Source organism: Giraffa tippelskirchi, chromosome 13 (assembly GCF_054371585.1).
Source record: "Giraffa tippelskirchi isolate mGirTip1 chromosome 13, T2T-mGirTip1v1.2.pri, whole genome shotgun sequence".
Classification (NCBI taxonomy): Eukaryota; Metazoa; Chordata; class Mammalia; order Artiodactyla; family Giraffidae; genus Giraffa; species Giraffa tippelskirchi.
The window spans coordinates 103,503,033-103,519,084 of record NC_137287.1 but is presented as its reverse complement, the minus strand read 5'-3'; the positions used below and the strand labels follow the sequence as shown (position 1 = coordinate 103,519,084).

The 16,052-nt window shown below is 44.7% G+C and overlaps 1 protein-coding gene across 2 annotated transcripts in view; it reads right to left on the bottom strand.

Moving 5' to 3' along the window:
• Positions 1 to 7,186, bottom strand: part of HCK (HCK proto-oncogene, Src family tyrosine kinase) — a 45,039-nt gene extending 37,853 nt beyond the window's left edge. For both annotated transcript variants that reach the window (XM_081559573.1, XM_081559574.1), the window contains exon 1: positions 6,893 to 7,186. The gene's annotated coding sequence lies outside the window, so the exon portion shown is untranslated. The remainder of the gene's footprint in view (positions 1 to 6,892) is intronic.
• Positions 7,187 to 16,052: the final 8,866 nt, after the last annotated feature.

Below are 16,052 nucleotides of genomic sequence, written 5' to 3'. Positions count from 1 at the left end.
ACATGCCTTGCTAGTATTCATGTACGGATGTGAGAGCTGGACCATAAAGAAGGAAAGCCCCGAAGAATTGATGCTTTTGAATTGTGGTGCTGGAGAAGACTCTTGAGAATCCCTTGGACAGCAAGGAGATCAAACCAGTCAATCCTAAAGAAAATCAACACTGAATATTCATTGGACGGACTGATGCTGAAGCTGAAGCTCCAATACTTTGGCCACCTGATGTGAAGAACTGACTCATTGGAAAAGACCCTGATGCTGGGAAAGATTGAAGGCAGGAGGAGAAGGGGGTGACAAAGGATGAGATGGTTGGATAGCATCATCAGCACAATGGACATGAGTTTGAGCAAACTCCAGGAGATAGTGAAGGACAAGGAGGCCTGCCATGCTGCAGTACACGGGGTCACAAAGAGTCAGATATGACTGAGTGACTGAACAACAGTGCCTTACTATCTTATCTGATGCCTCTCCTAGCCTCTCCTAGCTTCTTCTACAGGCATTCCCTCTAATCAGTTTCTGAGAGTCACCTTCTCCAAGGACCTGACTAACTGAATGAAATGCCCTTAGGTGCCAGGGTGCCCCAGATTTCTCCTTTTAAACAATAGTCACAAATGTGTGTTTAAACTGAGAAGTTCTGTCCATGTTTGTTTATCTTTGCTTGGAGAGGAACAAAGTCTTTTCTTGATTGGAGCTGAGTGAAGGTGACCCCCTTCCAAAAGGATGTGGTGGCCAGTTCGCCCAAGGGACAGTTTTTCACTCCAGGCTCCCACCATGCTCCGAGGTCAACTGCCCCCAAATCTGAACCCCTCAAATGGAAACTTCAAAGTTTCCATTGCATGCTCTGACTCTTTTACACTTTCTTTTTTATTGTTGACAGAGCCTATTCTTTTCTGTTTTAGAAGGTATGCATTTTGTTTTTAAAATTACCTTTCATCACCTAGTAAAACACTACATCGTCCTTGTTAACAATGAAAACAATAAAGCTAAATCTAAGGCACCTTTGGAATAAGGCCTGTAAGTTACCCTTTCCAGGCCCTCCACGGCCACCCCTCCATTCACCACCCCGGCCCAGCTAGCCTCTTCTTGTGCATTTGCATATTATTTTAAAGCAGATATGTCAGTGCCCTGCCCCCTTGCTCAGCTGTTCACCATTCTGAACACTCGCTAGACGTCCAACTGCCAGGACCTGCATCTCTTCATCTAGGAGATTTCTCTGTGGTCCTTGGTGCCTGCTCTGCCCATGAGCCTGGCAAGTGGAAGTGCTAGAGGATTGTCAGCCTGTGGGAGCTGACCTCAACCCCATCAGCTGTGACTGACAGGATCAGGCAGATAAGTATCCCAGTTCCTCTGCCTCTTGAGCTGGCTCAGTGGCTCCCAGCACTCCCAGTAGAACTGAGCTCCAGGTGCCGACAGTGGGACTGACTTGATCATATCTTTATTGTCTGCTGACCTGGGTTCGATCTCTGGGTTGGGAAGATCCCCTGGAGAAGGGAAAGGCTACCCACTCCAGTATTCTGGCCTGGAGAATTCCATGAACTATATAGTCCATGGGGTTGAAAAGAGTCGGACAGGACTGAGTGACTTTCACTTTCACTTCTCTTCTCTGTCTTGCTTCCCCACTCTCCTACAGGGTTTTCTGGGATCGAATCCCAAACAAACTAAACAGTGAATGCATTTGACATCTCTTCTAGGGTCTGCTTCTGGGGAGACTCAGGCTGACACATATACACTCATAGACAATATGGAGTATCATTTTTTGGTGTGTGTTAACATAAAAGGAATACCGTTCTGCATGAATCATGAGGTGGTAGTCATCTTATCCTCATTTTTTAGATGAGGAAATTGAGACTCAGGAAATGAAAGGATTTGTCTGATCCATCACAACTTGTATGAGGCAATGTTTGCCCTCAAACTCAGGCCTCCTGCGTTCTGTCTGCGTGCGTGTGTGCTAAGTAGCTTCGGTCGTGACCGACTCTTTGCGACGCTATGGACTGTAGCCCACCAGGCTCCTCTGTCCATGGGATTCTCCAGGCAAGATTACTGGAGTGGGTGGCCATTTCTTTCTCCAGTGCTCTGTCTATGGTTCTTCATTTCTCTGGCAGAGCTGAGGGAGGGTCTCCTATTCTCTCGGCTGCACCTAAGTCTCCTGGACCAAAGGATTTCATGGTGATGGTGGGAGCTCAGGTGGGTGTCATAGATCAGGATGAGGACTGTCACCAGGCCCAGTGCAGGGCAGGGCCACCCAGAGGGTGCAGCCTGTGTGGCCACAGCCACTGGCCAAGAACAGGACACATTTTACATTCAAGCAAGGGTGTCTTCTGTGTCATACCCATGCCTCTGGAATTACACACTAAAACTCCCAGTCCTGGGGTGGAGGAAACTGGAGAAATGGCGTGGGGTACCAAAGCGCTGTGGTGGGGGTGGCTTAGAAAGACAGAGGCTAAGAGATTGCACCATTAACTTACTCTGTAACCTTGGGAAAGTTACTTACCCTCTCTGGGCCTGACATTTCTTTTCTATAAAAAGCGAGGCCTTGTCATGATTTTAGGACTGGGTTTGAAAACTCAAATAAGCTATAGGGGCCCACAGGGCTATCCACATGGGGCAGGTAGTCCAGGCAAGGGTGCTGCAAACTGGACAGTTCAGGGGCAGTCTACAGGGCAGCCCCACTCAGCATCACCCACGCTACGATGAGTGAATAGCAGCAGAGCACAGGAGACCAAGGTTCTAGTTCCAGCTCTTCTAGTTCAAGAGAAGACAGAAATTCAGATTTCTATGAGCTCTCTTGACTTTAAATGTTAGCGCATATTTAAGAAGAATCCTTGTGTGGGGCCAACTGAAACACACATATTTGCTGAAATATCTCAGGCAAAGGAGGGAAGGGAGTGTTCAACACCCCTCAATTCTGTATTTTTGAGGCCCTACTATGTCTCAGGTGCCAGGGGTTAGAGATACAGTAGTTTTGGAGACAAACACGTCTGTGCCCTCATGGGACTTACTTTCTAAAAGAGTTTAAAGTCCAAGCCCTGACCAGTCCTCTGAATGCAGACAACTCTCTCCTCACCCTCTGGGGTAAGAGGCCCCTAGAGAGCAGCCTGGTTGGGGTGAGATTGAGACTCATGCTTAATGAATGCTGGTTTTCATGATAATTTTTGAAAAGGAAAATAGCAAGTGTTGACCACAGGGTGGAGAAACTGGAACTCTTGTACAATGCTGGTGGGAATGTAAAGTAGTGGAATATAATTTGGTGATTCTTCAAAAGTTAAACATGGAGCTACTATATGACCCAGAAATTCTACTCCTAAGTATATACTCAGGGGAACTGAAAACAGGCACTCAAACATATGTACATGCATGCTCATAGCATCACCACTCACAATAGTCAAAAGGTGGAAACAACCTGAATTTCCATCTACAGATGAGTGGATAAACAAATCATAGAATAGACATACAATGAAATACTATTCAGCCATAAAAGGAATTAAATGTGTCAGTATTTAATGTGGATGAACTTTGAAAGTAGCCAGTCACAAAAGGTCACCTATTATGTAATTCCATTTATATGAAACATCTATAATAAATTAATCCATTGATACAAAATGCAGGTTGGTGGCTGCCAAGGGCTGAGGGGAGGGAGGAAGGGGAATAACTGACTATGGCGTTTCCTTCTGGGATGATGAAAATGTTTGAGAACTACACAGAGGTGCTGATCACACAACCCTGTGAACGCACTGAATGCCCCATTGCGTTGTTCACTTAAAAATGGTTCATTTTATAATGTTATATGAATTTCACCTAAAAAAGTTTTAAAAATTTCAGACTATGGACTTCCTTGGCAGCCCAGTGGTTAAAGCTTCACTTTCCGATGCAGGGGGTGTGGGTTTGGGAAGCAAAGATCCACATGCCTTGCTGCCAAAAAACCAAAACACAAAACAGAAGCAATACTGTAACAAGTTTAATAAAGACTTTAAAAATGGTCCACATCAAAAAAATATTTTAAAAAAATTGCAAGCTACCTAAAAGTGCTTTGCAAGGATGGTTAAAATAAATTACAGTTTATTCCAAACAGTGGAATAGTACTCAGTCATTAAAAATTTGAGGATGTTTTAATGACATGGAAAAATGCTTGCAATGTAATACTAAGCAAATAAGTGGGATAAAAATTGTATATGCAGCATTTTACTAATTATGTTAAATAAAACATAAGGTGCACAGAAAAGAAGACTATAAAAATAAACTAAAACACTTGCTACCCAAACATTTTTTAAAAGATTCATGCTTCTGGGAATTTCCTGGCTATCCGTTGGTTAGGACTCTGTGCTTTCACTACTGAGGGCCCAGGTTCAATACCTGGTTGGGGGACTAAGATTGCTCAAGCTGTGAGGGGAGGCAAAAAGAAAAACAAAAAAACTGAAAAGCGAAACAAAACAAAAAAAGATGCATGCTCCTATTGTTGGAGCATACACTAAGTGTCAGGCGTAGTGAATAAGGTGGAGGAGAATCTTTGCCCTCCTGCAGCTGAGAACAGGTGATCATGGCCCTGGATCTAGAGGGAGCTGGAAGATCCGCAGAGCCGATTCTTTCTTTTCTCTTCTCTGCCTCAGGCCCCCTGGGTGACATTTCCACGCCTCAGTCCTCCTCATACACAAAAGATGCCCCTTGGGAGAGCCACTCAGCCTCTCGGTGTTTCCCCCTAGAAACACCTGTACATAAGCCCAAGACCACACACCCAGGCTGGCCCCAGCAGTGTTGTTTGTTGTCATGAAGCCCTGGATCAACCTGAATGTTCAACTCGGGGGGAATGAGAATTAGGGCAGGATGGTCCCCTCCTGGAATCCTCCACTTAGAAAGAATAAACTAGAGCTCTATGTCTTATTCTGGCTAGATTCTGACAACTTAATGATAACAAGGCAGGGGAAAATGAAAACTGCCGCAGAATCTCACAGTTAGACAGCATTTATGTAGATCTTTAAAACATGAAAGACAATTTTATGTATTGTTTATGCGCCCACATATATATGTAATACATTTTTAAAGGCACAGACAGGAAGAGCTATAATCCATGACAGAGATTGCCTCTAGGGAGGGAGAGAAACAGAACTAAGATGGATACAGGGTGGGGAGGCCTCAATGTTATGTTACTTTTAGTAATTTTATTTTTCAAAAAAACTGAAACAAACGTGCCAAAATGCGAACATTTGTTAATTCTGGGTGATGGGTTCCTGAGATATTTAGTGTATTACTTTCTTCACTTTTCTGTATTTAACACCCCCCCCCCAAAAAAAAAGGATAGTGCAGAGAAAGCAATGATGAGAACCGATATCTTTTGAGGACTTTCTCTGTGCTGGCCAAAGTGGTTCTCAGAGTGTGGCCCTTGAACCAGCAGCAACAGCATCACCAGGGAATAAAAATTCTTGGAGTCCTGTGCCAGACCTACTGAATCACAAACTCGGCGGTCAAGGCTCCCAAATCTGTGTTTTAACAAGCTTTCCAGATGATTCTTATGTACCATTTAAGTTTTAGAACCAGTAGGCTAGACTGTAATAGCTATGACCATTGTTAATGGATATTAAGCAGTTAGACCTGTTAGGAAATAAGCAGTTAGACCTGTCAGTAACTCAATCTGATCTTCAAAACAACCCTATGGGGGCTTCCCTGGTGGTCCAATGGCTAAGACTCTAAGCTCCTGATGCAGGGGGCATGGGTTTGATCCTTGGTCAGGGAACTAGATCCCACATGCTGCGACTAAGACCCAGGACGGTCAAATAAATAAATAAATACATTTTAAAAAGACCCTCTGAGGTAGCCATTAGTTCAAATATCCCCATTCTACAGTTGTGGAAACGGAGGCACAGAATGGCCACATCCTCTGCCCAAGGTCCAACAGGCAGGTTGCCCACCCCAAACCCCTTACTTAGCCACTGCACTAAACTGTCACTTGTGGGCATGCTCAGTCTTTTCAGTTGTGTCCGACTCTTTGCCATCCAATAGACTGTAGCCTGCCAGGCTCCTCTGTCCGTGTGATTCTCCAGGCAAGAATACTGGAGTGGGTTGCCATGCCCTCCTCCACCCGCCTCCAGGGATCTTCCTGATCCAGGGAGCAAACTCAGGTCTCATGTCTCCTGCACTGGCAGGTAGTTCTTTACCACTAGCGCCACCTGGGAAGCCCAAACTCACTTACATGACCTCTAATATACTCTATCTCATGGCAGTCTTGGAAGACAGACCTAATAGCCCTCTTTGACAGGTGAGAAAATTGGAATTTAAAGAGGGAGAGTGAGTGACTTGTCCAAGGTCACACAGGAGGAAAGTGAGGAGCCAGGCATCCTCCTGTGGTCTGTCCAGGAGGTTTCAGGGTCCGACCTAGACCGCCTGGGAATCAGGGCGCAGCTGGGAGGAGGAGGGAGCCCAGCGAGCGAACCGACCCAGCTGCAGCCCTGCCTGGGTGTGGCTCGCGCTGTCACGCCTACGGCCAGCTGTCCCCTTCCCCACCATGGCTGCCAAGCCGCCGTGACCGTGACCGTCACCCAGCCCCAGCAGGAACCGTAAGAGCTTTTCCCCTCTCGGGCTCCTTGAAGCCTTTTTTTTTTTTTTTTTTTGTCTCTTGCGGAAGAGGAACCTGGACGGCCCAGAGAAGTGGCGGCTCAGGCAGAAAGTCACCCTCCCGCGTTCCCAGGTTCGCAGCCGGGCCATTCGGCTGTTCGTCAGGGCATCCTCCCCCGCGGGTCGGCCCCCGCATCCCGCCGCCTGTTCGCCGCTCCCCCGACGGTCCCTTTCCGCTGCGCCCCAGCCTACGAGGCTCACCACCCTGGGTGTCTTCAGCAGCCCGAAGACCCGACCGTCAGGCCGAGTTCGAGGGCCAGTGTCCCCCGACCCCCGGGTCCGAAGCACTCACCTGGGCGCCCGCTCCTCTTCCGGCGGGCAGCCCGGATCCTCGCAGCTCGAGCGCCCCCCCAGCTCGGCAGTCCCCGGGGTCCCCTGACGCTCGAGAGCCAGGGGAAGATGGACTGACTTTCAAGAAGAGGCTGGGGATGCGCTCCGAGGGGCTTCGGTGCCGTGCATCTTTGGGGGGCCCTCTGGCGCTGGACTGTCCGCGTCCCCTTCCACTCGCCTCTAGGCCTCGGCGGTGCGTCCCGGCCGGAACCAGGGACTCGGTGGCGCCCACAGACCATCTGGGCGCCTTAGCCGCGCCCGGGGCGATGCTAATCCCGCCCCCAAGTGTCCTAAACCCGCCCAGGAGATTCTGACCCCACCCCAGGGACTCCAATCTCTGTCCCCACCTCCCAAGATCCTAATCCCGCTGCCTAAGGATTTTTTTAAACACCGCCCATCCAAGGCTTCTAACCCTGCCTCCAAGAATTCTTACCTCATCCCCGAAGGGCAATAACCCCGCCCCCAAGAATTTTAACCGGTCCTTCCAAGGTCCTAATCCCCAAATAAACTAACACCTCCTCCAGTGTATTCTAATCCCGCCTTCCAATGCCCTAACCCTGTCCCAAATGATTCTAAACCCCACCCTCCAGAGAACCCCAGCACCCCATCTTCTCCTGAGATCTTAGTTCTGCTCCCAAAGGATTTGGAATCTCACCTATGAAGGAATTTTAACCTCGCCTACCAAAGGTTTCTAATTCTGCCCCCAGGATTTTAATCCGGCAAGTGAAGGATCCTAGTCTCTTTCATAAAAAGATTCTAACCCAGCCCTCGAGATTTGTTACTCCAGTCCTAGGGATTCTATTCTAATCTCGCTCCTGGGTGATCCCAACCTGTTCACATAGGATTTTAATCTGCCTCTCCCCGCCTCCCCACCCGCCCCCCACCCCCTAGGATTCTAATCCCGCCCATTCAAAGATTCAGCCCCTGCTTTCCAGGTTTCTGATCCCACGTATCAAAGGATTCTAAACCGGTTTGGGAGGATCCTAACCCTACCTTCCTCATTCTCACAGGACTCTACCCCACCTCCCCCAAGCATTCCGATTCATTTCCCCACCATTCCAGTCGCCTCCTTCGAGCCCAGTCCCCTCCCCAACGCCGTATCCCAAGCCTTCCCGGCCCTTCTGTGGTGTGCGGTTTCCGCTCCGCAGGCCCTGGCTATTCAAACTCATGCAAAGTTTTTGCCCTCGGGAACCAGCCTGACTCACTCCTGGCCAGTTTCCGGGTAGCTCAGAGGAGCTCGAAAATTGAGGGGGCAGTAAGTGGCGCTGGAGGGTACAGTTTGAGGCCGCAGATGAATGAGAGGTGCCCAGGGCCAGACAAGGGCAGAGCACGCCTCCTCCTGGAAACGGACTGTCACCCTAAATCCTGCTGAACACACCTCCCAAAATGTACAGAAACACTACGGTGTCTCTGTAGTCCCACCCGCTACCAGTCAGTTCAGGCCCCCACCATCTCTCATTCACTCGTTCATTCACTATGCTGGGGATGAGCTACACAGGACTTTTCAACCTCAGCACTATTGATTGACATTTGCGTGCCTGCTCAGTCGCTCGTTCGTGTTCAACTCTTTGCGATCCTATGGACTGTAGCCTGCCAGACTCCTCTGTCCGTGGGATTGTCCAGGCAAGAATACTGGGGTGGGTTGCCATTTCCTCCTCCAGGAGATCTTCCCTACCCAGGGGTGGAACCCGCAGATGGATTCTGTACCGCTGAGCCACTTGGGCAGCCCCACTATTGACATTTAGGTCCTGAAATTCTTTGTTGTGGGGAGCTGTTCTGTGCATAGCAGGGGGTTGAACAAAATTCCCAGATGTCATCCACTCGATGCCAGTAGCAACCCCATTCCTCAGTTGTGATAGCCAAAAATGTTTCCGGACATGACCAAAGGTCCCCTGGGTGGGGGGATGGCAGGTGGTGATGGAGGGGGACAGAACCATGAATAAGGAAGATAATGACCCTGCTCTTGTGTTTGGTTTATGTGCTTAAATACATGTATACCCTTTTAAAAAGCAGATATTGTTTTAATTGTGTGTTTAATTTACTTGGATAGTACTTAAATTTTGTATTTTTTTTTTCACTCCATCACAAGATACTATTTATATCTAGCCATGTTGCTGAAGGTCATTGTCTATATCCCCCATAGTCTATTTATCCATTCCGCTAGTCACAGACACCCAAATGGCACACAGCTTCACCTCACCATAAGCAGTGCCACTGTAAACATCCTGGTATGAGTCCCCTTATGAACCTATGTGAGCATTTTATTAAGACTTGGCTTTGCCAAAAATGAGAAAAACTTACTGAATGGCTGCTGCTCGGATTCCTCTCCACCATTTCCCCAAATCTTGACTGTACCTTAGGTATCGTCTGCTGGTCTTAACTTGAGTCCCCCAGAAGTAGACCCTAGATACAGATTAAAGTGAAAGCTGGTTATTTAGAAGATGCAGAAAACACTGGTAAAGCAGTGGGTGGATGAGAAGGGAAGAAAGCCACTCAAGAAAGCATTACCAAGCAAGCTCCAATTGGGAGCTCCTGGAGCTCAATCACACCCTGGGAGTGAACCCACACAGAGTTATCCCACCTGAGACATGAGGGAGCTGGGGCATTTATACACCAGCTCCTGTCAGACATTGGATGAGGGCTGCTCCTGCTGCTATTTAGTCGCTACATAGTGTCTGACTCTTTGCAATCCCATGGGTGCTCTGGATGGGGCCGAATATTAATCCTCCAACATTTCTGACCTGCCCCATGCATGCTCCAGTCACCAGAGAGAGCCTCTAAGAAGACAGATGCAGGTTCTGGGGATGTTAAGAGTGTCATTGCCAGCATCAGCTACATCTTCTGAGTTTGCCATTCTGATGGCAAAGGACCACTGAGAGCAGACACACTCTCCTGTTAATAGCCAATTTCTCCAATTTCTTTTCTTTTTGTTTTTGCTATTAAAGTAATGCTGCAATGAAAATCGCGTATGTGTTCCCAAAGCCCCTATCAACTTTACTGCAGCATAATTTTATAAATAAAATGAACCATTTAAAATACTCAGCTTGATGAGTTTTGGCAACTGTAGACATCCATGTAACTACCACACTAATCAAGATATAGAGCATTTTTATCACTCCAAGAAGTTCCTTTATACCCTGCTACATTCAACTTCCCCACTTATTTCCTAAGGTAACAATTGTTTGGCTTGTTGTGAATACAGATTAACTTCCTCTTTTCTAGAATTTCACATAAATGCAATCATACAATATGTTTCTTTTTGTGAGTAAAATGGGCCTTCATTTTACTCACATATTGCTTTTAATTTCCACGTTGTTTCATATTCCAGTATGTTTTCCTTTTACAGTGCTGAGTAGTATTCCATAGTACAAATGTTATCATTTGTTCATTCATTTACTTGCTGGTGAATATTTGGGTTGCTTCTGTTACATGAACAAAGCTTCTATGAACATTCATGCACAAGTCTTGGCATGGATACATTTTCATTTCTCTTGATTAAATGATTTAGACTGGAATTGCTGGATTATATAGTAAGCGCATGTTTAACTAAGCCTCCCACTAGGTGGCTCAGATAGTAAAGAATCCACCTGCAATGCAGGAGACCCGGGTTTGATCCCTGGGTCGGTAACTTTATAATACAAAACTAAAGTGGTTTTCAAAGTAATTATACCACCTTGCATTCCCACCAGTGATGGGAATCACTATGGTTTCCAGTTTTATCATGTCCTTGTCAATTTTGTATTGTTGTTCTTTATAATTAAAAAAATATTTCCCCTCTAACTCATATTAGCATGAAAGAACATTGATACAATTACAAATTTTACCCCAAAACACTGCCTTGCTAGCATTTGGGATAGCAAACATTTTGTCTACTCAGGCATTCATTCATTCATTGTCATGGGGAATATAGCTGACCACAAGAAACAGTACTAAATGTTGCATCTTTGGAGTCAGACTAGAGTTCGAACCCCGACACTGCCATTTATCAGCTCAGTGATCTTGCACATACTGAGTCACCTCTCGGAGCCCGTCTCCTCATCTGTCAAGTGGGAATAGTAATACTATTTACATCAGTGAATCATTGTGAGAGTCAACTGACATCTTATGTCTGAGGATGGTAAGGATTATAAGAAAAATAAAGCAAAGCAAGCGGCAAGGTAGCAGGGGTGGGGAAGGGGTGATGGTGTGACTCAAGACAGAGTGACAGGGAAGCCCTCTCTGAAGAGGGAGCATGTATGCAGATACCTGCTGAATTGGGGGAGTGAGTAATGGAATAGTCTGGGGAAATGTGTTCCAAGCAGAAGGAATAGCAATGGCTAAGGTCCTGAGGGGTGACTGCACTTGATGTGTTTAAGGAACACAAGGAAGTCAGTGTAGTTGGAACAGAGTGGACACAGGAGAGAATGATGGAGAGGATGTTGGTGAAGGTGTGAGTTCAGACTGTGAGGCCATGAACATCCTGATATGAAACGTTAGTTGACACAAGATGGGAGCAATTGGAGGGTTCTGAGCAGAAGAATAAACCACAACTGGCTTGTATTTTAATGGGATCTCTCTGGCTGCTGGGAGGAGAATGAATTAGAGGGACCAGGGGGAAGCAGGGAATCCAATGAGCAGGCTGAGGCTATGCTCCAAAGGCAAGATGATGGTGGCATGGGCCAGGGTAGTGGCAATCGACAGTTGTAAATCTTTTCTCAATCATTTTCAGATGCCTTAAACTTCATGGATATGCACAAGGAAAGTCATTGCAGCACCACTTTTTACCAGGAAAGAATTGGAAATAAGCTAAATGCCCGTCACTTGAGGACTAGGAAAAATGATGATAATACAGTAATGAAGTGCCCAGCAGTTGTCAAAGGAATAATGATGTTTAAAAACTAATTGTCTTTCTATACACTGGCAATGAACAAACTGAAAATAAAGCTAAGAAAACAATTTCGCTTACAATATTAATGAAAAGAATAAAATACTTGGGAATCAATTTAACAAAAGAAGTGTAAGATACTTGGAAAACCAAGGAACATTCTTGAAAGAAGCTTAAGAAGACCTAAATAAAGTCATCTCATGGGATGGAAAAGACATATTATGGAAAAGACATCCCTTTGTGGACTAAAGGACTTAATATTAAGATGGTGATACTCCCTCAAATGGTCAACCAAATCCCTATCAGAACCCCAGATATGTTTTTTAAAAAGTAAAAATAGACAAGTTCATCCTAAAATTTGTATAGAAATGCAAGGAACCCAGAACAGCCAAAACAATCTTGAAAAAGTAAACACTGAAGGACTCACTCTTTTTAATTGAAAATTTAACTACAGTAATCAAGATAGTGTGGTTACTGGCATAAAGGTAGAAATATAGATCAATGGAACAGAATTAAGAGTCCAAAAGTAAATCCTCACATTGACTGCCAATTGCTTTTCAACAAGGTTGCTGAGACAATTCAATGGGAACAAAGAATAGTCTTTTCAACAAATGATTTTGGAACAACTGGATATCCCCATGCAAAATAATTAAGTTGAACCCCTACCTCACACCATCCACAAAAATTAGTTCAAAATGGATCATAGACCTAAATGTATGAGCCAAAACTATAAAACTCTTAGAATTAAATCTTCACGACCTTAGGTTAGACAAAGCAATCTTAGATGTGGCATAAATGATAAAAGAAAAAATAGATAAACTGGACTTCATCAAAAGTTAAAACCTGTACTGCAAATGATATAATCAAGAAGATGAAAAGACAACCCACAGAAAGGGAGAAAATATTTGAAAGTTATACATCTGATAAGGTACTGGTAGCCTAAATATTTAAACAACATAATTCAATAATAAAAAGACAACATACTTGAAAAGTGTGCAAAGATCTAAATAGGTATTTCTCCAAAGAAGCTATACAAGTAGCTAATAAGCACATAAAAACGCTTAGTAACATTAGCCATTAGGGAAGTACAAATTAAACCACAATGAGATACGATTTCACATCCATTAGAATGGCTAATAAGAATAAACACATAATAGCAACAGTTGATAAGACCACGAAGAAATTAGAACCTTCACGTATCATGGTGGAAATGTAAAATGGTGCAGCCCCTTTGGAAAGTGGTGTGGCAGATCCTTAAAAAGTTAACATGAAGTTACCATGTAACCCAGCAATCCCACTTACAGGGTGTCTACCCCAAAGTATTGAAATGTATGTCTGCATCAAAATTTGTAAATGAAATTTTCATAGCAGCATTATTCATAATAGCCCAAAAGTGGAAACAAATCTGATGCCTATCAGTGGATAAATAAAATGTGCTATATCCATTCAATGGACTATTATTTGACAATAAAATGATATGAAGTATTGATACATGCTACAACATGAACTTTGAATATTTGTTAAATGAAGGAAGTTGGTCACAAAATATCACACATTGTATAATTCCATTTATATGAAATATCCAGAATAGGCAAATTTACAGAAACAGAAAGTAGGTTAGTGATTGTCTAGGGCAGTGGTGGGGAGAAACAAGGACTGATTGCTAATGGGTACAGGGCTTTTTGTGGGGGGGAGTGGGTAATGTAAATGTCCTAAAATTGATTGCAATAATGGCTGCACAACTCTGAGAACATATGAACTATTACTAGATTGTACATTTAAATGGATGACTATGTGGATTATAATTCAATAAGACTTCTTTAAAATGAAGAAAGCTCTTATGTACTAATAGGGAACAAGTGTGTAAGTGGAGGGGAGCGAGGTGCACAACAGCTTCTATTATGTTTTTCTATGTGTGTAGAACAAGAAAACAAAGATATGGGAATTTACCAGCACATGCCTGGGCTGAGTCAGAAGGGCACAGATAAGAAACAGCCCCTGTGATTTCTTCCAGGGAAGGGAACTGTGTAGCTGGATGAGAGAGGAGAGAAGGAGGTTTATTGGTCCTAGTATACCTTTGGTACTCTAGAATTTTGAACCACCTGAATATATTAATTATTCAAAAATAATATTAATTATTCAAAAATAAAGTCATTTAAAATATCAGAGATTTCATGGACAAGATAGAATTGAGGCTGGGTAGGATTTTTAGGGGATGCAGAGTCCAAAAAGGTTCTGTCTGTGCACTTGACATTGGGACCAGCAGTGTAGGAATGATGGAAGCAAAGGCACTGAGACTGGACCGAGTGCTTCTCGCTAGCTGTGACTTTGGTCAAGTTACTCAACTCCTCTCTGTCCATGCTTCTTCATCTGTGAAGTGGAATGGTAAGAGTGCTTACCTCACCAGGTCATTGAATCCTTGCATGTCAAGCTCATTACTGTGCCCTCACTTACATCATCTCATTTAATCTCTTTGAAACAGGGATGATTATAAGAGGATGGCTCAGAGAGGTAAAGACACTTGTCCAAGGTCACACAGCCAAGAACAAATTCGAACCCAGGTCTTTGAGCCTCCAGTGTGCCTCCAAAGGCTGTGCTTGTAACAACTACACAAACTTAGTAAGTGTGCCCTGGAGACTGAAGAGCAGAGAGAGAGATATGCTGATGGCAGGACATGACATAGAGCTCAGTCTTAGAGAACAATGCAGGCTTCCCTTTACAGAGGGTCAGAGGTCTGCTCTTTCAAAAATATATTTTCCTATTTCCAGGAATATTTGCATTTTATTTATTTCAAATTCTTTGGAAACTGCTGATTGTTCTACATTCAAAGCAGGATAGGGGATAGGGAAGAGAGCCACAATGATTATTTCAGGGCCCAGATATTTCCCCTTTTAGTTGCCAAGTAGCCAGTGTTCATTTCACAGCTATACCCTCCCAGACAGGAGGTCACTGTTGCCCTCATTTTCCAAGAGAGGCAAATGAAAATCTGAGAAGGTTAGCCCATGAGAACCTCACAATAGCCCCTAGCAGGTCCTTGACCTCTCTTCTTAAAAAACTCCTCCAGTCTCCATCTTCTCTAGCTGCCCCCGCCACGCCCACCTCCACCCCTGCCCTGGCTTATTTTTCTCCAGAGATCTTGTCACCACCAGGCACTCTAATACATATCTATGTTAACCTGTTTGTTGTCTGCCTCTTCTCCTTTTTTTTTTTTGGCATGTTCCATGCAGATACTATTCACGTGCACTGTTTTACAGATGGAGAAACTGAAAGAAGGAAGGAAACTGAATGAATGAAAGAAATAGAATGATGAAATGAATGACAGTGCCTAGGATCCAAATCCATTCACTGATTAATTCTACTAATATTTATTAAGGATTCACTATGTGTAGCTTCCAGACTTTTCTTAACATATTTACATACAAATATAGGTAGGTGGCACAGTGGTAAAGAATCCGCCTGCCTATGCAGAAGCTGCAGGCGATATGGATTCAATCTCAGGGTGGGAAATATTCCCTGGAGGAGGAAAAGGCAACACACTCCAGTATTCTTGCCTGGAGGATTCCATGGACAGAGGAGCCTGGCGGGCTACAGTCCACAGGGTCATAAAGTGTCAACCGCTACTAAGTGACTGAGCATGCACACACACATAGGTAAAAAAATAATCATGTTATTTTTTTTTTAATGAATGTACTCTCTGTACTATTCTACAAGCTTGTTTTAGGGCTCTCTCTATGTTAATTCACTTGAGCAAGGCTGGGGCCCAGGTCCTTTAATCTCTCCGAAAGCAGCCAGGAGCTAGGAGGACAAAAATGGACAAGATAGTCTTGGCCCTCAAGCAATTCAATTAGGGAGACAGAAACTTAGACCAATAACTTAGACACAAGTGGAAAATTCTGTGGTAGAGAGGCACATGACATTGTAGAACCAAGTAGGAGGGACACTGTCCCAGCCTGGAGTGCATCACGGAGAACTTCTTGGAGAATGTGATCCTTGGAGGTTTAAAGAATAACAGTGGAAGGTCATGGAAAAGGGTCCTCCAGACAGAAACTACGGCCTTTCAAAGACTGGAGACTGCCCTGTTTGAGGAACCACAAACCTTCTTTTTGTTGGTGTCAGAAGCCCTAGGCAAGAGAAGGCACATCCTGAGGCTGGAGATGGCAGCAGCAGCGGATAAAGAGCTGGGACTTTCTCATGAGGGTGACCAGGGAGATTGCCCTATGGGTGTCTTGGAAGCTCACCTACCCCAGATACCACCCTA